This window comes from Pseudophryne corroboree, chromosome 3 (assembly GCF_028390025.1).
Source record: "Pseudophryne corroboree isolate aPseCor3 chromosome 3, aPseCor3.hap2, whole genome shotgun sequence".
In the NCBI taxonomy this organism is placed as follows: Eukaryota; Metazoa; Chordata; class Amphibia; order Anura; family Myobatrachidae; genus Pseudophryne; species Pseudophryne corroboree.
In genome coordinates this window covers 473,842,224-473,860,132 of record NC_086446.1, presented here as the reverse complement: position 1 = coordinate 473,860,132, position 17,909 = coordinate 473,842,224, and the positions used below count along the sequence as shown (strand labels likewise).

Here is a 17,909-nt window from a genome sequence, read left to right as displayed (position 1 = left end):
CTGTGTGCTGAGGAGATAGGCCCCGCCCTTTTTTCGGCGGCCTCGTCTCCCGCTCTTAACGGATTCTGGCAGGGGTTAAATATCTCCATATAGCCCCCGGAGGCTATATGTGAGGTATTTTTAGCCAAAAATAGGTTTTCATTGCCTCCCAGGGCGCCCCCCTCCCAGCGCCCTGCACCCTCAGTGACTGCCGTGTGAAGTGTGCTGAGAGGAAATGGCGCACAGCTGCAGTGCTGTGCGCTACCTTAAGAAGACTGAGGAGTCTTCATGCCGCCGATTCTGGACCTTCTTCTTGTTTCAGCATCTGCAAGGGGGCCGGCGGCGAGGCTCCGGTGACCATCCAGGCTGTACCTGTGATCGTCCCTCTGGAGCTAATGTCCAGTAGCCAAAGAAGCCAATCCATCCTGCACGCAGGTGAGTTCACTTCTTCTCCCCTAAGTCCCTCGTTGCAGTGATCCTGTTGCCAGCAGGACTCACTGTAAAATAAAAAACCTAAGCTAAACTTTTCTAAGCAGCTCTTTAGGAGAGCCACCTAGATTGCACCCTTCTCGGCCGGGCACAAAAATCTAACTGAGGCTTGGAGGAGGGTCATAGGGGGAGGAGCCAGTGCACACCACCTGATCCTGAAGCTTTACTTTTTGTGCCCTGTCTCCTGCGGAGCCGCTATTCCCCATGGTCCTTTCAGGAACCCCAGCATCCACTAGGACGATAGAGAAATTAATATGTTAATCCATAATGCAGAAATGCAGACTTATTGTGCCAAATACAATGTACTACTCTGCACTATTTTTTGTAAAATACAAATAATTATGTAAATAACTCACTCTATTTCCACTAGGAGGCAGCACTGTTCCACATTACAAAATGGTAATGTTTAAATAGCTTTGAACACAACTATTAAGGTTCTATAATGCAAACAGCCACAACAACGTCTCTTTGTTCTGCACAAATGTGACTATTTACTCACAGGGGTTAATGCAGAGTTGGGAGCATGCAAAAGCAGCCAGTATTTACCCTGTGTGCAATAATAAAAAAATACAATAAAATAAATGCCTTTGCACCCCTTGTATTGCAACATAGTTTGTCCAGGTACAAATGTTCTAGTTTTTTGCTTCGAGCCCAACACTACAACAGCCCCTCAGTGAGTTTACTCACTATGCTTTATGAAGTTTCCCTTTTTGACATTTTTATCATATCTTTCAGTGTGTAGGCACCAACGATGAACGATGCGTGACCCCGCGTTTATGCATGCATGCCAATATGGACAATATCGTCCATATTAGCATGCAGTGCTATTGGGCCTGGTGACGGGGGAAGTGAAGAAACATCACTCCCCCATCACCTCCTTCCCCGCCGCCAGGTCGTCCGTCGGCCGTATCGGCTGTCGGGCTTCTCAGCGGCACATCGTGCTGTGTGTAGGGCCCATTAGAGTCTCAGTTAAGTCTTAAAATAGGATTTTAATTACCTACCGGTAAATCCTTTTTCCATAGTCCGTAGAGGATACTGGGAATCCATTTAGTACAATGGGGTATAGACTGGTCCACTAGGAGCCTTGGGCACTTTAAGAATTTGATAGTGCACGCTGGCTCCTCCCTCTATGCCCCTTCTACCAGACGCAGTCTAGGAAACTGTGCCCGAGGAGACGGACATACTTTGACAGAACAATAGGAAAGCCAAGCTAACCAAACTTGAAACATGAACAGCAACAGCTGAACCAACCAGAATACTTAACCAAGTAACAGTGCAGGAAGAACGAAGCACCGAGCGGGCGCCCAGTATCCTCTACGGACTACGAGAAAAGGATTTACTGGTAGGTAATTAAAATCCTATTTTTCTGCTGCGGGGTACACTGGTCTCCACAGGGAATGACACTGGGGTGTAGAGTAGGATCTTGATCCGAGGCACCAACAGGCTCAAAGCTTTGACCTTCTTCCCAAGATGCATAGCGCCGCCTCCTCTATAACCCCACCTCCGTTCACAGGAGCTCAGTTTTGTAGTTGGTGCCATGCAGTAAGCAGGCATACAACAGGGGGGCTGCTCCAGCAGCCCTGAGAAGAACCTTTTAAAGAAAATGAAGACTTCAAGGGCTGCAGCAGAGACACTGACTGTGTTAGATGTCAGTCAGACATCTCCTGCTGCAGCTCCATCACCTCCCCCAGCGGAGGCTCCGGTTTTCTTCCAATTAGTCACACACATGACCGCTGTTCTCCTGGATCGCGTGGCCGCACTCAGGGAGAAGGTAAGTGGGTCCCCCCGGCAGGACCCGCTGTAAATCGCGATCCCGCACGACCGGTGGGAGGCGGGCCGCGCGCGCTGGCGTGGACACTGTGGCAGTACAGGGACCCCACTAGACCACCAGGGCATGGGCACAGGTCAGTTTTTCTCTCATAAAACCATTTATTTAAGCCCCCAGTACCCAGGGGTGAAGTCCAGCAGGGGGATAAGGCTTTGACCTGTAGCACCTCCCCCAGCCCCAGGGCGCCATTTAGAGTAAATGTTCCCGCCCTGGAGCTGCATATCTCTCTCTCCCTCATTCCCTGTCAGCGTTTGGGCGCTATTATAGCAAGCAGAGCTGATCCTGGGACTGTTTGGGCAAATCCTCCTCTCTAAAGCTGCCTGCCTGTCAGCGCTGTGCATTTTACAGGACACTTAAGTATTCTACATGTCTGCTGACAGTGTTAGTTAAGAAAAAGTGCATTTAGTCATGGTTATTTAGTACAAGTACCCTGTGATATACATCCAGTCTTTACTGTGCATTGTTATATCTATTAAGTGTATAGCTATACTTAGTACTACTATGTACTGCTAGTTCAGTGCAGTTTTATTGCATGTCATAATTTCTACATTGTACAAACTGTGACTTTGTGTGTGTGCATATAGCTGCTGTGTGACCTCCATTTCGTGTATTTCACTCAGATTGCTATCCCTATGTTCTATAACCTGAGGGGGCTAGGTGCGTCAAGTTTATCATGATATAGGTAGTTCACAGGATATACTCAGTGTGTATTTTTCTCTGTGATTTTTAGTCACCATATACCTCTAGAATTCCCTGTTTGTACTGAAATACACTGCACAGGGGGTTCTTGTCAGGTACTGTGCTGCTGATATGGGGGTCATTCTGACCCGATCACATGCTGCAGTTTGCGATCGGGTCAGAACTGCGCCGGCGCATGCCAGACAGCTGAAGGCCGTTGTGCCGCTACGATCGCCTCTTTCTGGTTGACAGGCAGAAGCGGTCACTTGGCTGGGGGGGGTAGGAATGGCGGCATTTGGCTGCTGTTTCGTGGGCGCGCTCCAGCCAATGCAGGCGTGGCCTTTACAAACGGGGGGGGGGGGCACAGCAGTTGCGGGCCGGCGAGCGATGAGTAGCTCCTGGCCAGCACGCTAAATCTGCGCTGGTCGAGGCTGCTCTTGAAGTGCAATGGCATCGCCGCTGTGCGATGCCTTTGCACTTCTGCGGGGAGGGGGGGGGGGGCGGCTCTGACATGCGGGGCGGGATAGCCTTGTGCTGGGCGTACCCCCGCATGTCAGTGTGAATGATCATAGCTGCCTTCCATTGAGCTTTTGATTATGTCAGCTACAAAGGGCAACTGTGCTGGGGCCGATCCAACATTGCGTGGTGTTGACGCTGCAGACACATTTGAGAATAACATAGCAGCTGAGGGTTCAGGTTCTGGGGGTTCCTTACCCCCCAGTGGGACTGTAGCAACGGGGGTTCAAAATTACCCACCTTAGGCTACCTTCTCTAAGCTATTGAATACGCTGGTTAACTAGACTAATGCCCCCTATGGGACCTCCTGTGCCGGTACAACCGCTTATGGTTCCTGCGGTTAACCCGCCGTGGGCAGATCAACTGTCCAATCAGTTACAGCAATTGAACCAATCACTGACTACTCAGAAGTCTAACCCTCGCCCGCCTAAGACCAAGAGGTCCTCTAAGCGGGCAATTACTTCCTCACAATCCACCAACGTCCCAGACACCTCGTCTGATGAGGATGGCGTTTATACTGACCCCACAGATTCTGATCCCGATGCTTCTGATGGGGAAGCTGTTTCACAGGTGGATGTTCCTGACTTGTTGGAGGCTATCAGGCTCATTCTTCAAGTTGATGATGACCCGGAGCCTGATGCTGCCCCTAAGAAACCGGAGAGGTTTAAACGTCAGAAAGTGGTTAAACCATTTAGTTGACATACGTCAGGAGTCCTGGGGAAATCCAGGAAAGAAATTCACGCCTCACAAGAAGATGCTTTCTCGCTACCCCATCGCTGTGGAGCTAAGTAAAAATTGGGAAACACCCCCGCCAGTGGTTTCGCAGGTGGCGCGGCTGGTGGTATCCTCAGCTCTGCCTGTACTACCATCACTTCCCTGAGAGATCCGATGGATAAGCGTGTGGAGGGTTTTTTAAAGGCAATTTACACCCTAACCGGTGCTGTGCATAGGCCCACCATTGCAGCGACATGGGCTACAGAAGCTGTTGAAGCGTGGGCTCAGGAGCTGGAGGCGGAGTTGCCTTCCAATGCTTCTGATTATGCTAGACAATGCTTGTTGTATATTGTCACAGCATCTCAGTACATTAAGGAGGCGGCTTCTGATGCCGGTATTCTGGCGGCCAAGGCTTCTACTACGTCCATTTTGGCTCGCTGGATTCTCTGGTTACGGTCCTGGTCTGTGGACATGGACTCTAAGAAAACCCTGGAGGTACTCCCTTTTAAGGGAGACATTCTTTTCGGAGAAGACCTCAACAAGATAGTGGCTGACTTAGCTTCTGCTAAAACAGCATGTCTACCTACTACTGCTCCTTCGGTGCCGAAGGCTAAGAGTACTCCCTTTCGCTCCTTTTTTCCTTCAGGGAAAGCAAAAGGTCAGGCTACCCGAAACAGGTTCGCACTTCCAAACCCAATAAGCCCAAACCCAAATGGGCCTGGGCTGCCCATCAGCCTGCTTCCAAAACTGGCAAGCCTGCCGCATGATGGGGCGGGCCTCCCTCTGGGGGATCCCAAGGTGAGGGGCCGACTTCTAAGGTTTTCCCAGGAATGATTGAAGACCACTTCCGATGCCTGGGTACAGGAAGTCGTCATTTGAGGTTACGCCGTACCCTTCAAGAATCGCCCCCCCCCTCATTGATTTTGCCTGACAGACGTCCCTCCGGATCAGGTGAAGGCAAAAACTCTTCATTCGGTGGTATAGTCCCTCCTGAACACAGGAGTGGTAGTACAGGTGTCTCTTGCTCAGAGAGGCAAGGGGTACTATTCATAGCTGTTCCTAGTACTGAAACCAAATGGGTCCTCCCGGCCCATTCTCAACCTCAAGTCCTTGAACAAATTTGTGAGGGTTTCCAAGTTTCGTATGGAAACTCTTCACTCTATTGTTCTGGCTTTGGATCCTGAGGATTATATGGTCTCCCTGGACATACAGGATGCTTACCTGCATATTCCCATTGCAGTGTCGCATCAGCAATACCTGGAGGTTTGCGGTTGGCAACCTCCATTACCAATTTCTGGCGTTACCTTTTGGTTTGACCACGGCTCCGCAAGTTTTCACCAAGGTCATGGTGGTAATGACGGCTGTACTCCGCCGTCAAGGGGTCAGGATCCTACCGTACCTGGACGACTTGTTGATCCTGGCAAATTCCCCAGAAATTCTCCTACGCCATCTGGATCTGACTAACCAGTTTCTGAAAGCCCATGGGTGGCTCATCAACTGGAAGAAATCTTCCCTGGTCCCTGCTCGGAGCATGGTGCACCTGGAGTCGTTGTTGGACACTCACAACCAGCGATTGTTCTTGTCTCAGGAGAAAGTCCTGAAGCTTCAGGACAGGATTCCATGCTTCCTATCTCGATACATTCGGCAATGCAAGTGCTACTTCTCATGGTGTCGGCTTTCGACATGGTGGAGTACGCTTCATTCCATTCCTGCCCTCTGCAGAAGCTAATTCTAACCAAGTGGGACGGCCTGCCTCACCGGATCAGATCTCAAATGATCTCCTGGTCTCCGGAGGTCCGTCTGTCACTGAGCTGGTGGCTTCAGGACCAACGATTTAGCAGGGGTCGTCCCTTCTGGATCTCCAACTGGGTCCTTCTGATGATGGATGCCAGTCTGAGAGGTTGGGTCGTGGTGCTGGAGCAACACTCCCTTCAGGGTCGTTGGACCAAGGAGGAGTCTCTCCTCCCGATAAACATTCTGGAATTGCGGACGGTGTTCAACTCATTGAACTTGGACCAGCATTTAATACAGAACAGACCTGTTCAAGTACAGTCGGACAACGCCGCCATGGTGGCATACATCAATCATCAAGGCGGCACTCAAAGCCGCATGGCAATGGGGAAAGTATCACGGATTCTTCCGTGGGCAGAACGCCATGTGCCAGCCATATTGGCAGTGTTTATTCCACGGGTCCTAAACTGGGAAGCGGACTTTCTCAGTCGTCAGGACGTACACGCTGGAGAGGGGAGCCTCCATCCAGAAGTGTTTCAACTCCTCGTGGACAAGTGGGGTATTCCAGATGTTGACCTGATGGTGTCTCAACACAATCACAAGGTTCTGGTCTTCGGAGCAAGGACAAGGGATCCTCAAGCAGCGTTCATGGACGCACTGGCAATTCCATGGAACTTTCAGCTGCCATACGTGTTCCCTCCGGTGTCACTCCTGCCCAGAGTAATAAGGAAGTTCAAGCAAGAAGGAGGAATCCTACTTCTGATCGCTCCATCGTGGCCCAGACGGCATTGGTTCTCCGACCTTCAGGGTCTCTCGATAGAGCGTCCTCTTCTACTTCCACAGCGCCCAGATCTCCTCATTCAGGGCCCCTGTGTATATCAGGATTTTGCCCGGTTGGCTTTGATGGCGTGGCTCTTGAAGCTTCCGTCTTGAGGACCAAAGGATTCTGAGGCGGTTATTCAAACCATGTTGAAGGCCCGGGAACCGGCTTCTGCTCGGATTTACCATATGGTCTGGAATTCTTACTTTGCTTGGTGCGCATCTAACAATCATGACGCTTACAAGTTTAGTATGGCCAAACTTTTGGCCTTTCTACAACGGGGCCTGGACTTGGGCCTTCGTCTGGCCTCCATCAAGGTTCATATTTCTGCCTTGTCGGTTTGGTTTCAGAGAAAAATTGCAACTTACCTGATGTACATACGTTTACTCAGGGTGTGTTACGGATTCAACCTCCCTATATCCCACCTGTGGCCCCTGGGGACTTGTCGGTGGTATTGGAGGCATTGCAAGGATCTCCGTTTGGGCCTCTTGAATCTGCAGGCCTTAAGTGGCTGTCTCTTAAGGTATTGTTTCTGCTGGCTATTGCCTCTGCTAGTAGGGTGTCGGATTTGGGTGCCTTGTCTTGCAGGTCACCATATCTGATTTTTCACCATGATCAGGCGGTTCTTAGAACACGTCCCAGGTATTGACCTAAAGTGGTGTCTTCTTTCCACCTTAATCAGGAGACTGTGGTTCCGGCCTTGGCCTCTCCTGAATTGTCTACCAAAGAGCGGTCTTTGGATGTGGTACGGGCTCTCCGTATCCATGTGAAGAGAACTGTCTCCATCAGGAAGTCAGATTCTATCTTTGTTCTGTTTGGTTCTCACAAACGTGGCTGGCCTGCTCACAAGCAGACCCTGGCCAGATGGATTGCAATGGTGATTGCACATGCTTATGTACAGGGTGGCCTTCCAGCTCCTGCTATCATAAAGACCCATTCTACTTGGTCGGTTGGACCTTCTTGGGCGGCCTGCCGTGGTGCGACCCTTGAACAATTGTGCAAGGTGGCTATGTGGTCCTCAGTGAACATGTTCATAAGGTTCTATTCCTTCGATACATCCGCCTCCCAGGATGCTTCCTTTGGATGCCGGGTTCTTGTGCCTGCTACAGTGCATCCCCTCCCATAAGGAACTGCTTTAGGACATCCCCAATGTCATTCCCTGTGCAGCCCAGTGTACCCCGCAGCATAAAATTAGATTTATGGTAAGAACTTACCGTTGTTAAATCTCTTTCTGTGAGGTACACTGGGCTCCACAGGGCGCCCACCCTGATGCACTTCTTTGGGTTGGTTAGGCATTAGCTGCTGACACCTTCTCCAGTTGTGAGAATGTGGTGTATGTGGCTACTAACGGTTGTCGTCTCTTTTACCTGCTACTGCACTGGACTGGTTAAGAAAAACTGAGCTCCTGTGCACGGAGGCGGGGTTATAGAGGAGGTGGTGCTATGCATCTTGGGAAGAAGGTCAAAGCTTTGAGCCTCTTGGTGCCTCGGATCAAGATCCTACTCTACACCCCAATGTCATTCCCTGTTGAGCCCAATGTACCTCGCAGAAAGAGATTTAACAATGGTAAGTTCTTACCATAGATCTCGTTTTCTCTTACGTCCTAGAGGATACTCTGAATCCAGACAAATATGGATAGAAAGTCACAATTGCGCACACGTGGCTGCTTTTCTCGGTGAAGGAAATGAAGTTCCACCACCACTTTACAGATATAAACAAACAAAGATAGAAAACCTCCACATAGAATAGCGCACACAGAGAATACTTATTAATTTGATGAATCTTTCAATGGTCTTTCAGAGGATTTGTATAACCTCAAAAGAAAACAAAAATGCAATATAGTATTATATCTTTATGACATTTCTTATAAATCTTTATGAGGAAACTCGTACCCTTAAATTTGTCTATCAGGTTAGTGATAGACAAAAAAGCATCTGAGACTCAGGATAATCCCACAGGGTTCCTCCTCTCAATAGACCCTCCTTCAGAACCTTCCAACAGTAACTCCTCCGGATTTCACATGTGAAAACAGAAAATCACCACCATAGTGTAAAACCATAACATTTATTTTCACAGACAAAGATAAAAATTAGCCTCCCACCCTTATAGGTGGTCTACTAACAGCAAGTAGACAAAAACAGCTTAAAATTGGCCAAGTTGTTAAAACTGCAAATACAGGACTCCTACCAGATGGAATGGTCTACCCTATAAAAAGTAGACTTTATCACAGGATTACTGAAGAGACCTCAGGCGTCCCTGGAAACAGTCCTTCGTCCTGGGTAGTGATCCTCCGTTTGCAGTGCCCCTCCTCACCTGATAGACAAATTTAAGGGTACGAGTTTCCTCATAAAGATTTATAAGAAATGTCATAAAGATATAACACTATATTGCATTTTTGTTTTCTTTTGAGATTATACAAATCCTCTGAAAGACCATTGAAAGATTAATCAAATTAATAAGTATTCTCTGTGTGCGCTATTCTATGTGGAGGTTTTCTATCTTTGTTTGTTGATGCTCTGAATCCATTTAGTACCATGGAGATGTACCAAATCTCCCAAACCGGGTGGGAGAGTGTTAAGGTTCCTGCAGAACTGATTGACCAAACTGAAGGTCCTCAGAGGCCAAAGTATCGAATTTGTAGAACTTTGCAAACATGTTCAAACCTGACCAAGTAGCTGCTCGACAGAGCTGTAAAGCCGAGACACCCCAGGCAGCCACCCAAGAAGAACCCACTGACCTAGTAGAATGGGCTTGTACAGATTTTGGAACCGGCAATCCTGCCGTGGAATAAGCATGCTGAATAGTGAGCCTGATCCAGCGTGCAATAGACTGCTTTGAAGCAGGACACACAATTTTATTGGGATCATAGAGAACGAACAGGGGGGTTTATTTACTAAGATTCGTAATTTCCGAAAAAAGGTCAAAGTTCAATCACGAATGACATCGACAGTGTAAAACTGCAACTTTTTGAATGGATTACGACTAATTTACTAAGCTGTCGTATTCGTGTTTTTCTTTGCTTCCGATGTCGATGTCATTCGTGTTTTTTTACCTAATTTAACGGCAGTGATTAGCAAAACACTGCCGTTTTTTTTTACAATCAATCTCGGCCGGATTTGTGTGATCCGTGCTGGGGTTTTTTTTTTTTTTTTTTTAAAGTAAACAATGTAATTTTTTTTAAAAAAATGCGTGGGGTCCCCCCTCCTAAGCATAACCAGCCTCGGGCTCTTTGAGCCGATCCTGGTTGCAGAAATATGTGGAAAAAAATGACAGGGGTTCCCCCATATTTAAGCAACCAGCATCGGGCTCTGCGCCTGGTCCTGGTCCCAAAAATACGGGGGACAAAAAGAGTAGGGGTCCCCCGTATTTTTAAAACCAGCACCGGGCTCCACTAGCTGGACAGATAATGCCACAGCCGGGGGTCACTTTTATATAGTGCCCTGCGGCCGTGGCATCAAAAATCCAACTAGTCACCCCTGGCCGGGGTACCCTGGGGGAGTGGGGACCCCCTCAATCAAGGGGTACCCCCCCCCCAGCCACCCAAGGGCCAGGGGTGAAGCCCGAGGCTGTCCCCCCCCATCCAATGGGCTGCGGATGGGAGGGCTGATAGCCTTTGTTGTAAAATAAAAGATATTGTTTTTAGTAGCAGTACTACAAGTCCCAGCAAGCCTCCCCCGCATGCTGGTACTTGGAGAACCACAAGTACCAGCATGCGGCGGAAAAACTGGCCCGCTGGTACCTGTAGTACTATTACTAAAAAAATACCCAAAAAAACACAAGACACACACACCGTGAAAGTATAATTTTATTAAATACATACACACATACATACATACTTACCTTAAGTTCCCACGCAGGTCGTTCCTCTTCTCCAGTAGAATCCAAGGGGTACCTGTTGAAAAAATTATACTCACGAGATCCAGTGGTCCAGGCTCCTCGGCAAATCCAGGGTTAATCCACGTACTTGAATAAAATAAAAAAAACGCTGTCACGACCACGAACTGAAAGGTGACCCATGTTTGCACATGGGTCACCTTGCCCCGAATGCCAGAAACCCACTTTGCCTTCTGGCTAAGTGGGTTTCTTCAGCCAATCAGGGAGTGCCACGTTGTAGCACTCTCCTGATCAGCTGTGTGCTGCTGTCCTCACTGACAGGCAGCACGCGGCAGTGTTACAATGTAGCGCCTATGCGCTACATTGTAACCAATGATGGGAACTTTCTGCCCTGCGGTTGACCTAAAGTGACGTCACCGCTGAGCAGAAAGTTCCCATCATTGGTTACAATGTAGCGCATAGGCGCTACATTGTAACACTGCCGCGTGCTGCCTGTCAGTGAAGACAGCAGCACACAGCTGATCAGGAGAGTGCTACAACGTGGCACTCCCTGATTGGCTGAAGAAACCCACTTAGCCAGAAGGCAAAGTGGGTTTCTGGCATTCGGGGCAAGGTGACCCATGTGCAAACATGGGTCACCTTTCAGTTCGTGGTCGTGACAGCGTTTTTTTATTTTATTCAAGTACGTGGATTAACCCTGGATTTGCCGAGGAGCCTGGACCACTGGATCTCGTGAGTATAATTTTTTCAACAGGTACCCCTTGGATTCTACTGGACAAGAGGACCGACCTGCGTCGGAACTTAAGGTAAGTATGTATGTATGTGTGTATGTAATAAAATTATACTTTCACGGTGTGTGTGTCTTGTGTTTTTTTGGGTATTTTTTTAGTAATAGTACTACAGGTACCAGCGGGCCAGTTTTTCCGCCGCATGCTGGTACTTGTGGTTCTCCAAGTACCAGCATGCGGGGGAGGCTTGCTGGGACTTGTAGTACTGCTACTAAAAACAATATCTTTTATTTTTCAACAAAGGCTATCAGCCCTCCCATCCGCAGCCCATTGGATGGGGGGGGACAGCCTCGGGCTTCACCCCTGGCCCTTGGGTGGCTGGGGGGGGGGGACCCCTTGATTGAAGGGGTCCTCACTCCCCCAGGGTACCCCGGCCAGGGGTGACTAGTTGGATTTTTGATGCCACGGCCGCAGGGCGCAGTATAAAAGTGACCCCCGGCTGTGGCATTATCTGTCCAGCTAGTGGAGCCCGGTGCTGGTTTTAAAAATACGGGGGACCCCTACTCTTTTTGTCCCCCGTATTTTTGGGACCAGGACCAGGCGCAGAGCCCGATGCTGGTTGCTTAAATATGGGGGAACCCCTGTCATTTTTTTCCCCATATTTCTGCAACCAGGATTGGCTCAAAGAGCCCGAGGCTGGTTATGCTTAGGAGGGGGGACCCCACGCAATTTTTTTTAACAACAAAAAACACTTTCCCACCCCTTCCCATTGATATACATGCACGGATCTCATGGATCCCTGCATGCATCTCAAATCACGAATAAAAAAAGCAGGTCTGTTTTTTTTTAGGACTTTTTTGCGAATTGTAATTTTTCACGGCAGTGTTTTGTGTTTTTTTGCTTAGTAAATGACCGAGATTCGTATCTAAACAGGCGTAATTTGACCGATGGTGTATTCATTCGTAATTTTTTACCTGAACTAGCAAAAAATTACGAATGCCCTCATCACTGCCGTGATTAGTGTTTAGTAAATGACCGAGATTGACCGAGATGACACTTTGATGAAAAAACGGCATCTCGGTCAAAATCGGGAGCTTAGTAAATATACCCCAGGGAGTCGGATTTTCTGTGATGAGCTGTTCTCTTTATTTACACCTTCAAAGCCCTCACAACATCCAAAGACTTTGAAGTAGCAGAGGTGTCCATCACAGCCGGAACCACAATAGGTCGGTTGATGTGAAAAGCGGACACCACCTTAGGAAGAAATTGCTGACGAGTTCTGAGTTCAGCTCTGTCCTCATGGAAAATTAAGTATGGACTCTTGTGAGACAACGCCCCTAGCTCCGACACACGTCTTGCTGAGGCCAAGGCCAACAGTGTGACGGTCTTCCACGTAAGGTACTTTACGCCAACTTCCTGTAACGGTTCAAACCAGTCCGATTGGAGGGACTGCAGCACCAAATTGAGATCCCAAGGTGCCGTGGGAGGCACATATGGTGGCTGGATATGCATTACACCTTTCAAGAACGTCTGGACCTCAGGGAGAGAAGCCAATTGTTTCTGAAAGAAAATAGATAAAGCCGAAATCTGTACTAATTGAACCTAGGCGTAGGCCCACATCCACTCCAGACTGCAGAAAAAGCAGGACACATCCTAGAAGAAATTCCACTGCGTAATATTGTCTGCTTTCACACCAAGAGACATGCTTCTTCCAAATACAGTGGTAATGTTTAGACATTACCCCTTTCCTGGCTTGGCTCATGGAGGGTCATTCCGACCCGTTCGCACGCTGCAATTTCTCACAGCCATGTGAATGGGTATGAACTGTGCCTGCACGTGGGTGGCAATGCGCAGGCGTGTCGGTCACCGTTGCCATGGAGCGACGGACCTTACGAAGAAGACGTTCCCAAAGGTATTTTTTTTAGCCTGAGCAGGCTCGAAAAAAGAAATCTCCAATAAATAGCCTGTTTTGCGGGTGCCACGACCATGTTAACACATAGGTTTGTGAACTTATCCCGGATTCTATGGGGGGAATTAAATTGTTTGAAAAGTCGGTTGGGTGTTTTTTCCTGTCTATTAGATAAGAAAAAACAGACTCCCAACTGATTTTTCATACAATTGAATATCCCCCTATGAGTTAACACACGTTAACAGTGTAATTTACTGGGTGAGAAAATGGAGCTCTAACTGAATAGCCCCAGGTGTTAATGCCAGAGAGGCTACCACCCATTTTAACACGTGGTAAATTACTGCATCTAATTGAATTCCCCCCCTTACTCTCCGACCAGCAATGGACACCACCATCGTCATGACACTAGAATGAGCCACATCATTTCAATTTGAAACTGCTGAAGCACCTGGATTCATTGACTGTTCACCTGGGATTAAATTGAATGGATGTTTCCAAGGGGTTTCCTCTTCTTCGTCTCTCTAGCGAGGTCTCAGTCCTGCTACAGTGACCACTAACTATCGCAGAAAAGGGTATATAAAAGAAAGTGGAGAAAATGTATGGAGGGATTTAAGTTTAAAAACAACAATATAAGGGTTTAACCAAGATTTTTAACTTTAGGAAAGCAAATTTCACATTGCTGAAACAAGCAATGAAGGAGATTAATTGGGAAATTGTATTGCATGGTAAGAATACTGCTGAAATGTGGGACGTTTTTACAACTGTGCTCAGTAAGTACACTAATTTATATATTCCCAAAGTCAACAAAAACAGAAGTAGGAAATCCAAATCGATGTGGCTTAATAAGAAGGTCAAGGAACAAATAGATAAAAAGCGTGCCTTCAAAGCATTTAAGTCTGACGGAAAGGTGGAATCATTCCAGTTCTACAAGGAATGTAACAAAAAATGCAAAATATCAATTAGAGCAGCTAAAATAGAAAACAAAAAACAAATCGCAAAGGAGAGTAAAACAAACCACCAAAAAGTTCTTTAAGTATATAAACGGTAAAAGGTTGAAAAGGGAGAATATTGGGCCCTTAAAGGGCAAGCTGGATGTCTTGATTAATGATGATAGGGAAAAAGCAGATTTATTTAATAAATTCTTTTCATCAGTATTCACGAAAGAGGACAGGTTGACGAGAGTAGAGCATAACATAAATAATAATAATGACCCATTGCTTGGTACTTGCTTAAATGAGGGAGTAATCCGGGAGAGACTAAGTAAAATTAAGATAAATAAATCTCCTGGGCCAGATGGACTCCACCCCAGGTTTCTTATGGAACTCAATGTAGAGATATCGAAACCTCTATATTTGATCTTCAGCGAGTCAATTAGATCAGGAATGATACCAAAGGACTCGCATATAGCAGAGGTAGTCCCAATATTTAAAAAGGGTATTAAAACGCTCCCCGGGAACTATAGACTGGTTAGCTTGACATCTATATTAGAGAAAATACTAGAAGGTATATTAAGGGATAGCATTCTAGAGTACTTGCCTTACAGAAGGTGAAACGGTCCATCTGGTCAACGTGGGCATAGGGCCTTATGCTGCCCAGACCCACAGAGGGGGAAGCCGGGTCCAGTAAGCGCCCATATGGGCTTAATACTACATTACAGTGATTTTGTTGTATTATTTTTGCACATGCAAGCTTTCTTTTTGACTGATGTAACACTCTCTGCTGTGTATGGTTTCTGCTTAAAATACCACCTGTGGTTTTCATTTGTAGCTGAATCCCTAACAATGGACTATGTATAAACAGATAAATGTACAGGCTTTCTTTTTGATTGAGGAATATTTTTCTGCTATTGATGTTTTCTGTTTAAAATACCACTGATAATTTTCATTTGTAGCTGAATCCTAAAAGAAGGGATTATTAGACAGACTAAATACGTGTATGAACTGGAAGCTCATTAAGCTTCTATTTTAGAATTTTTCCTAGCACCAATATTATATAGATATCATTATCATACTTGGAATACGTTAAACTCAGAGGATAAATTAGGCTCTTGTTGTTAGAAATTATCTAGCCTTTTCAATTTGCTCATCCCTGCAGATTTTTGCTGCACACCTATTTTCATACTTTTTTCTCCAACTATGCTTAAAACTTTTTCTCTTCTATCAATGTGCTCTCTCATCCAGAATTAGTCATTCTTGTCATCAGAAAAACAAAACTATCCCTTTTGGACAGCAGAAGCACATTTCTTATTCCCAGATATCAGTACTCTCTCATTCAGCAGATTACTGCCATACTCCATAGGGTACGCCCAATCTCGTCTGATCTTGGAAGCAATTCTATGTTAGGCCTGGTTAGTAATTGTTTGGGAGACCGCCAGTGAATACCAGGTGCAGTAAACGTATGAGCTGAAAAGCAGAAGGAAGTTATCTCTTTAACTTTTCTCTACTTTTTCTTCTGACCACTGTGCAATATTTATTACCGTATTGATGTGGCCAGCTAAAATAATGCAATAATTTGGAGCACAAATATTTGTATTAGACACTAGGAAAAATTTCTTCTGCCCTAAATAGCAGTTGTAGCAAAATGCCTTATGGTAACACCATTGCCCGACACTAGAGCAGAGGGTGTCTAAACCTACATAGGCAACATTTTTTCTTCAAACACAAAATGACATGCAGCTTTAAGGACCAATAAGAAGGGCACCCCCAGGAGGGATTACTTACCAGTCTAATAATTATATTAAGATAGATTGGTTGTTACCTATTATAAGTTGTGAGTATATATTTTCACCAAGGCTCTTAGTAATTTAACCTTCCATGCACCACAATAAATTAAATTGGTGCATCAGTAAAAGCAATCAGAATTGCTCACTTGTTATATATATATCTTTTAATAAGTCACATTTATTTTATATAATAATACAATGAAAGTTAAGTTTTAACGTCTATCAATTTTCATATAAGAGTGCCCCAACAAAGAGTCTTTCTTTTTTTTCTTCCTTTTCAATACTTGGATACCTCCAAGGTTATTACTAGGAATCAACATGGATTTGTGAAGGACAGGTCATGTCAAACTAACTTAATAAGCTTCTACGAGAAAGTGAGCGATAATATTGATCAGCGTCAAGCAATGGATGTGATCTTTTTAGACTTCGCTAAGGCTTTTGACAAAGTTCCACACAGGAGACTAATTCTCAAACTAAGAGAGCTTGGGGTAGGAAACACTATCTGTACTTGGGTGAGTAATTGGCTGTTTAATAGCGAACAGCGAGTGGAGGTTAATGGGATGTACTCTGAATGGGCTTCAGTACTCAGTGGAATACCGCATGGCTCAGTACTCGGGCCATTGCTGTTTAATATATTCATTAATGACCTAAGAGAGGGACTGGAAAGCACAGTGTCAATTTTTGCAGATGATACTAAATTATGTAGAATAATTAATTCAGACAAGGATGTTGAGTCTCTACAGAATGACTTATCTAGACTGGAGGCCTGGGCAGACAAATGGAGAATGAGGTTCAATATAGACAAATGTAAAGTTATGCACCTTGGGACTAAGAACAATCAGGCAGCCTATAAACTCAATGGGGAAAATGTAGAAATAACGGTAGTTGAAAAGGATTTGGGTGTGCTCATCGATAATAAACTTGGTAGCAGTATGCAATGTCAAAATGCAGAAACAAAGGCTAATAAGGTGTTATCATGCATAAAACGGTGTATGGAGACAAGGGATGAGAGTGTAATCCTGCCTCTGTATAAATTATTGGTGCGACCACACCTGGAATATTGTTTACAGTTTTGGGCACCATATTATAAAAAAGATATCTTGGAACTCGAAAGGGTTCAGAGGCGAGCCACCAAACTGATAAAGGGGTTAGAGGCACTGGACTATGAGGAAAGACTTAAAAGGCTTGATATGTTCACACTGGAAAAGAGGCGACTGAGAGGGGACATCATTAATATTTATAAATACATCAAGGGACAATACAAGGATCTATCATATGATTTGTTTACCAAAAAAACACTACATAGGACACGAGGACACCCCCCTGAGGTTAGAGGAGAAAAAATTCCATACCCAACGGAGAAAAGGATTCTTCACAGTAAGAGCAGTAAGGATTTGTAATTCTCAGCCAGAGAAGGTAGTAATGGTGGACTCAATCAATAAGTTTAAAAATGGATTAGATAAATTCCTAGCTGAAAAAAATATCCAGGCATACAGCATTTAATTAATATATATATAAAAAAAAAATGTAATGTACAATAGGTTGAACTCGATGGACATTTGTCTTTTTTCAACCTCAACAACTATGTAAGTTAATCTGGAGAACATTCGAGTTTCCCAAGCAATGGAGAGAGTACCACTCTACTCCAAGTTGGGGGATAACCCGCACCAAGATGTAATTAATCCAAATAGTTTATATGCTTGGGATACCTTTTCAGTAATAAATACCACTATCACTTTTAAGTGAATAAATCATGAGAAAATTTTCAAGGTCATTATAGGTGCTACCAACTGATTTAGGTTAAAGTATAAGGTCGGATCCCCAAAGAGAGGGGAAAAGAAAAAAGAAATCAGTTACTTATGCGGTGCACACAACCCACTATGCATTAAATTTAAAATAAATCCTTTATTGTAAATTCATTAAAATCCCTATATTGTACTCAGATCTAGGCAAAAATGCCA

At 45.6% G+C, this 17,909-nt stretch overlaps 1 pseudogene; it reads left to right on the top strand.

The window, feature by feature from the left end:
* The first annotated feature begins 15,503 nt into the window (after positions 1-15,503).
* On the top strand, positions 15,504-15,622 carry LOC134897867 (5S ribosomal RNA; annotated as a pseudogene).
* The last annotated feature ends 2,287 nt before the right edge of the window (positions 15,623-17,909 follow it).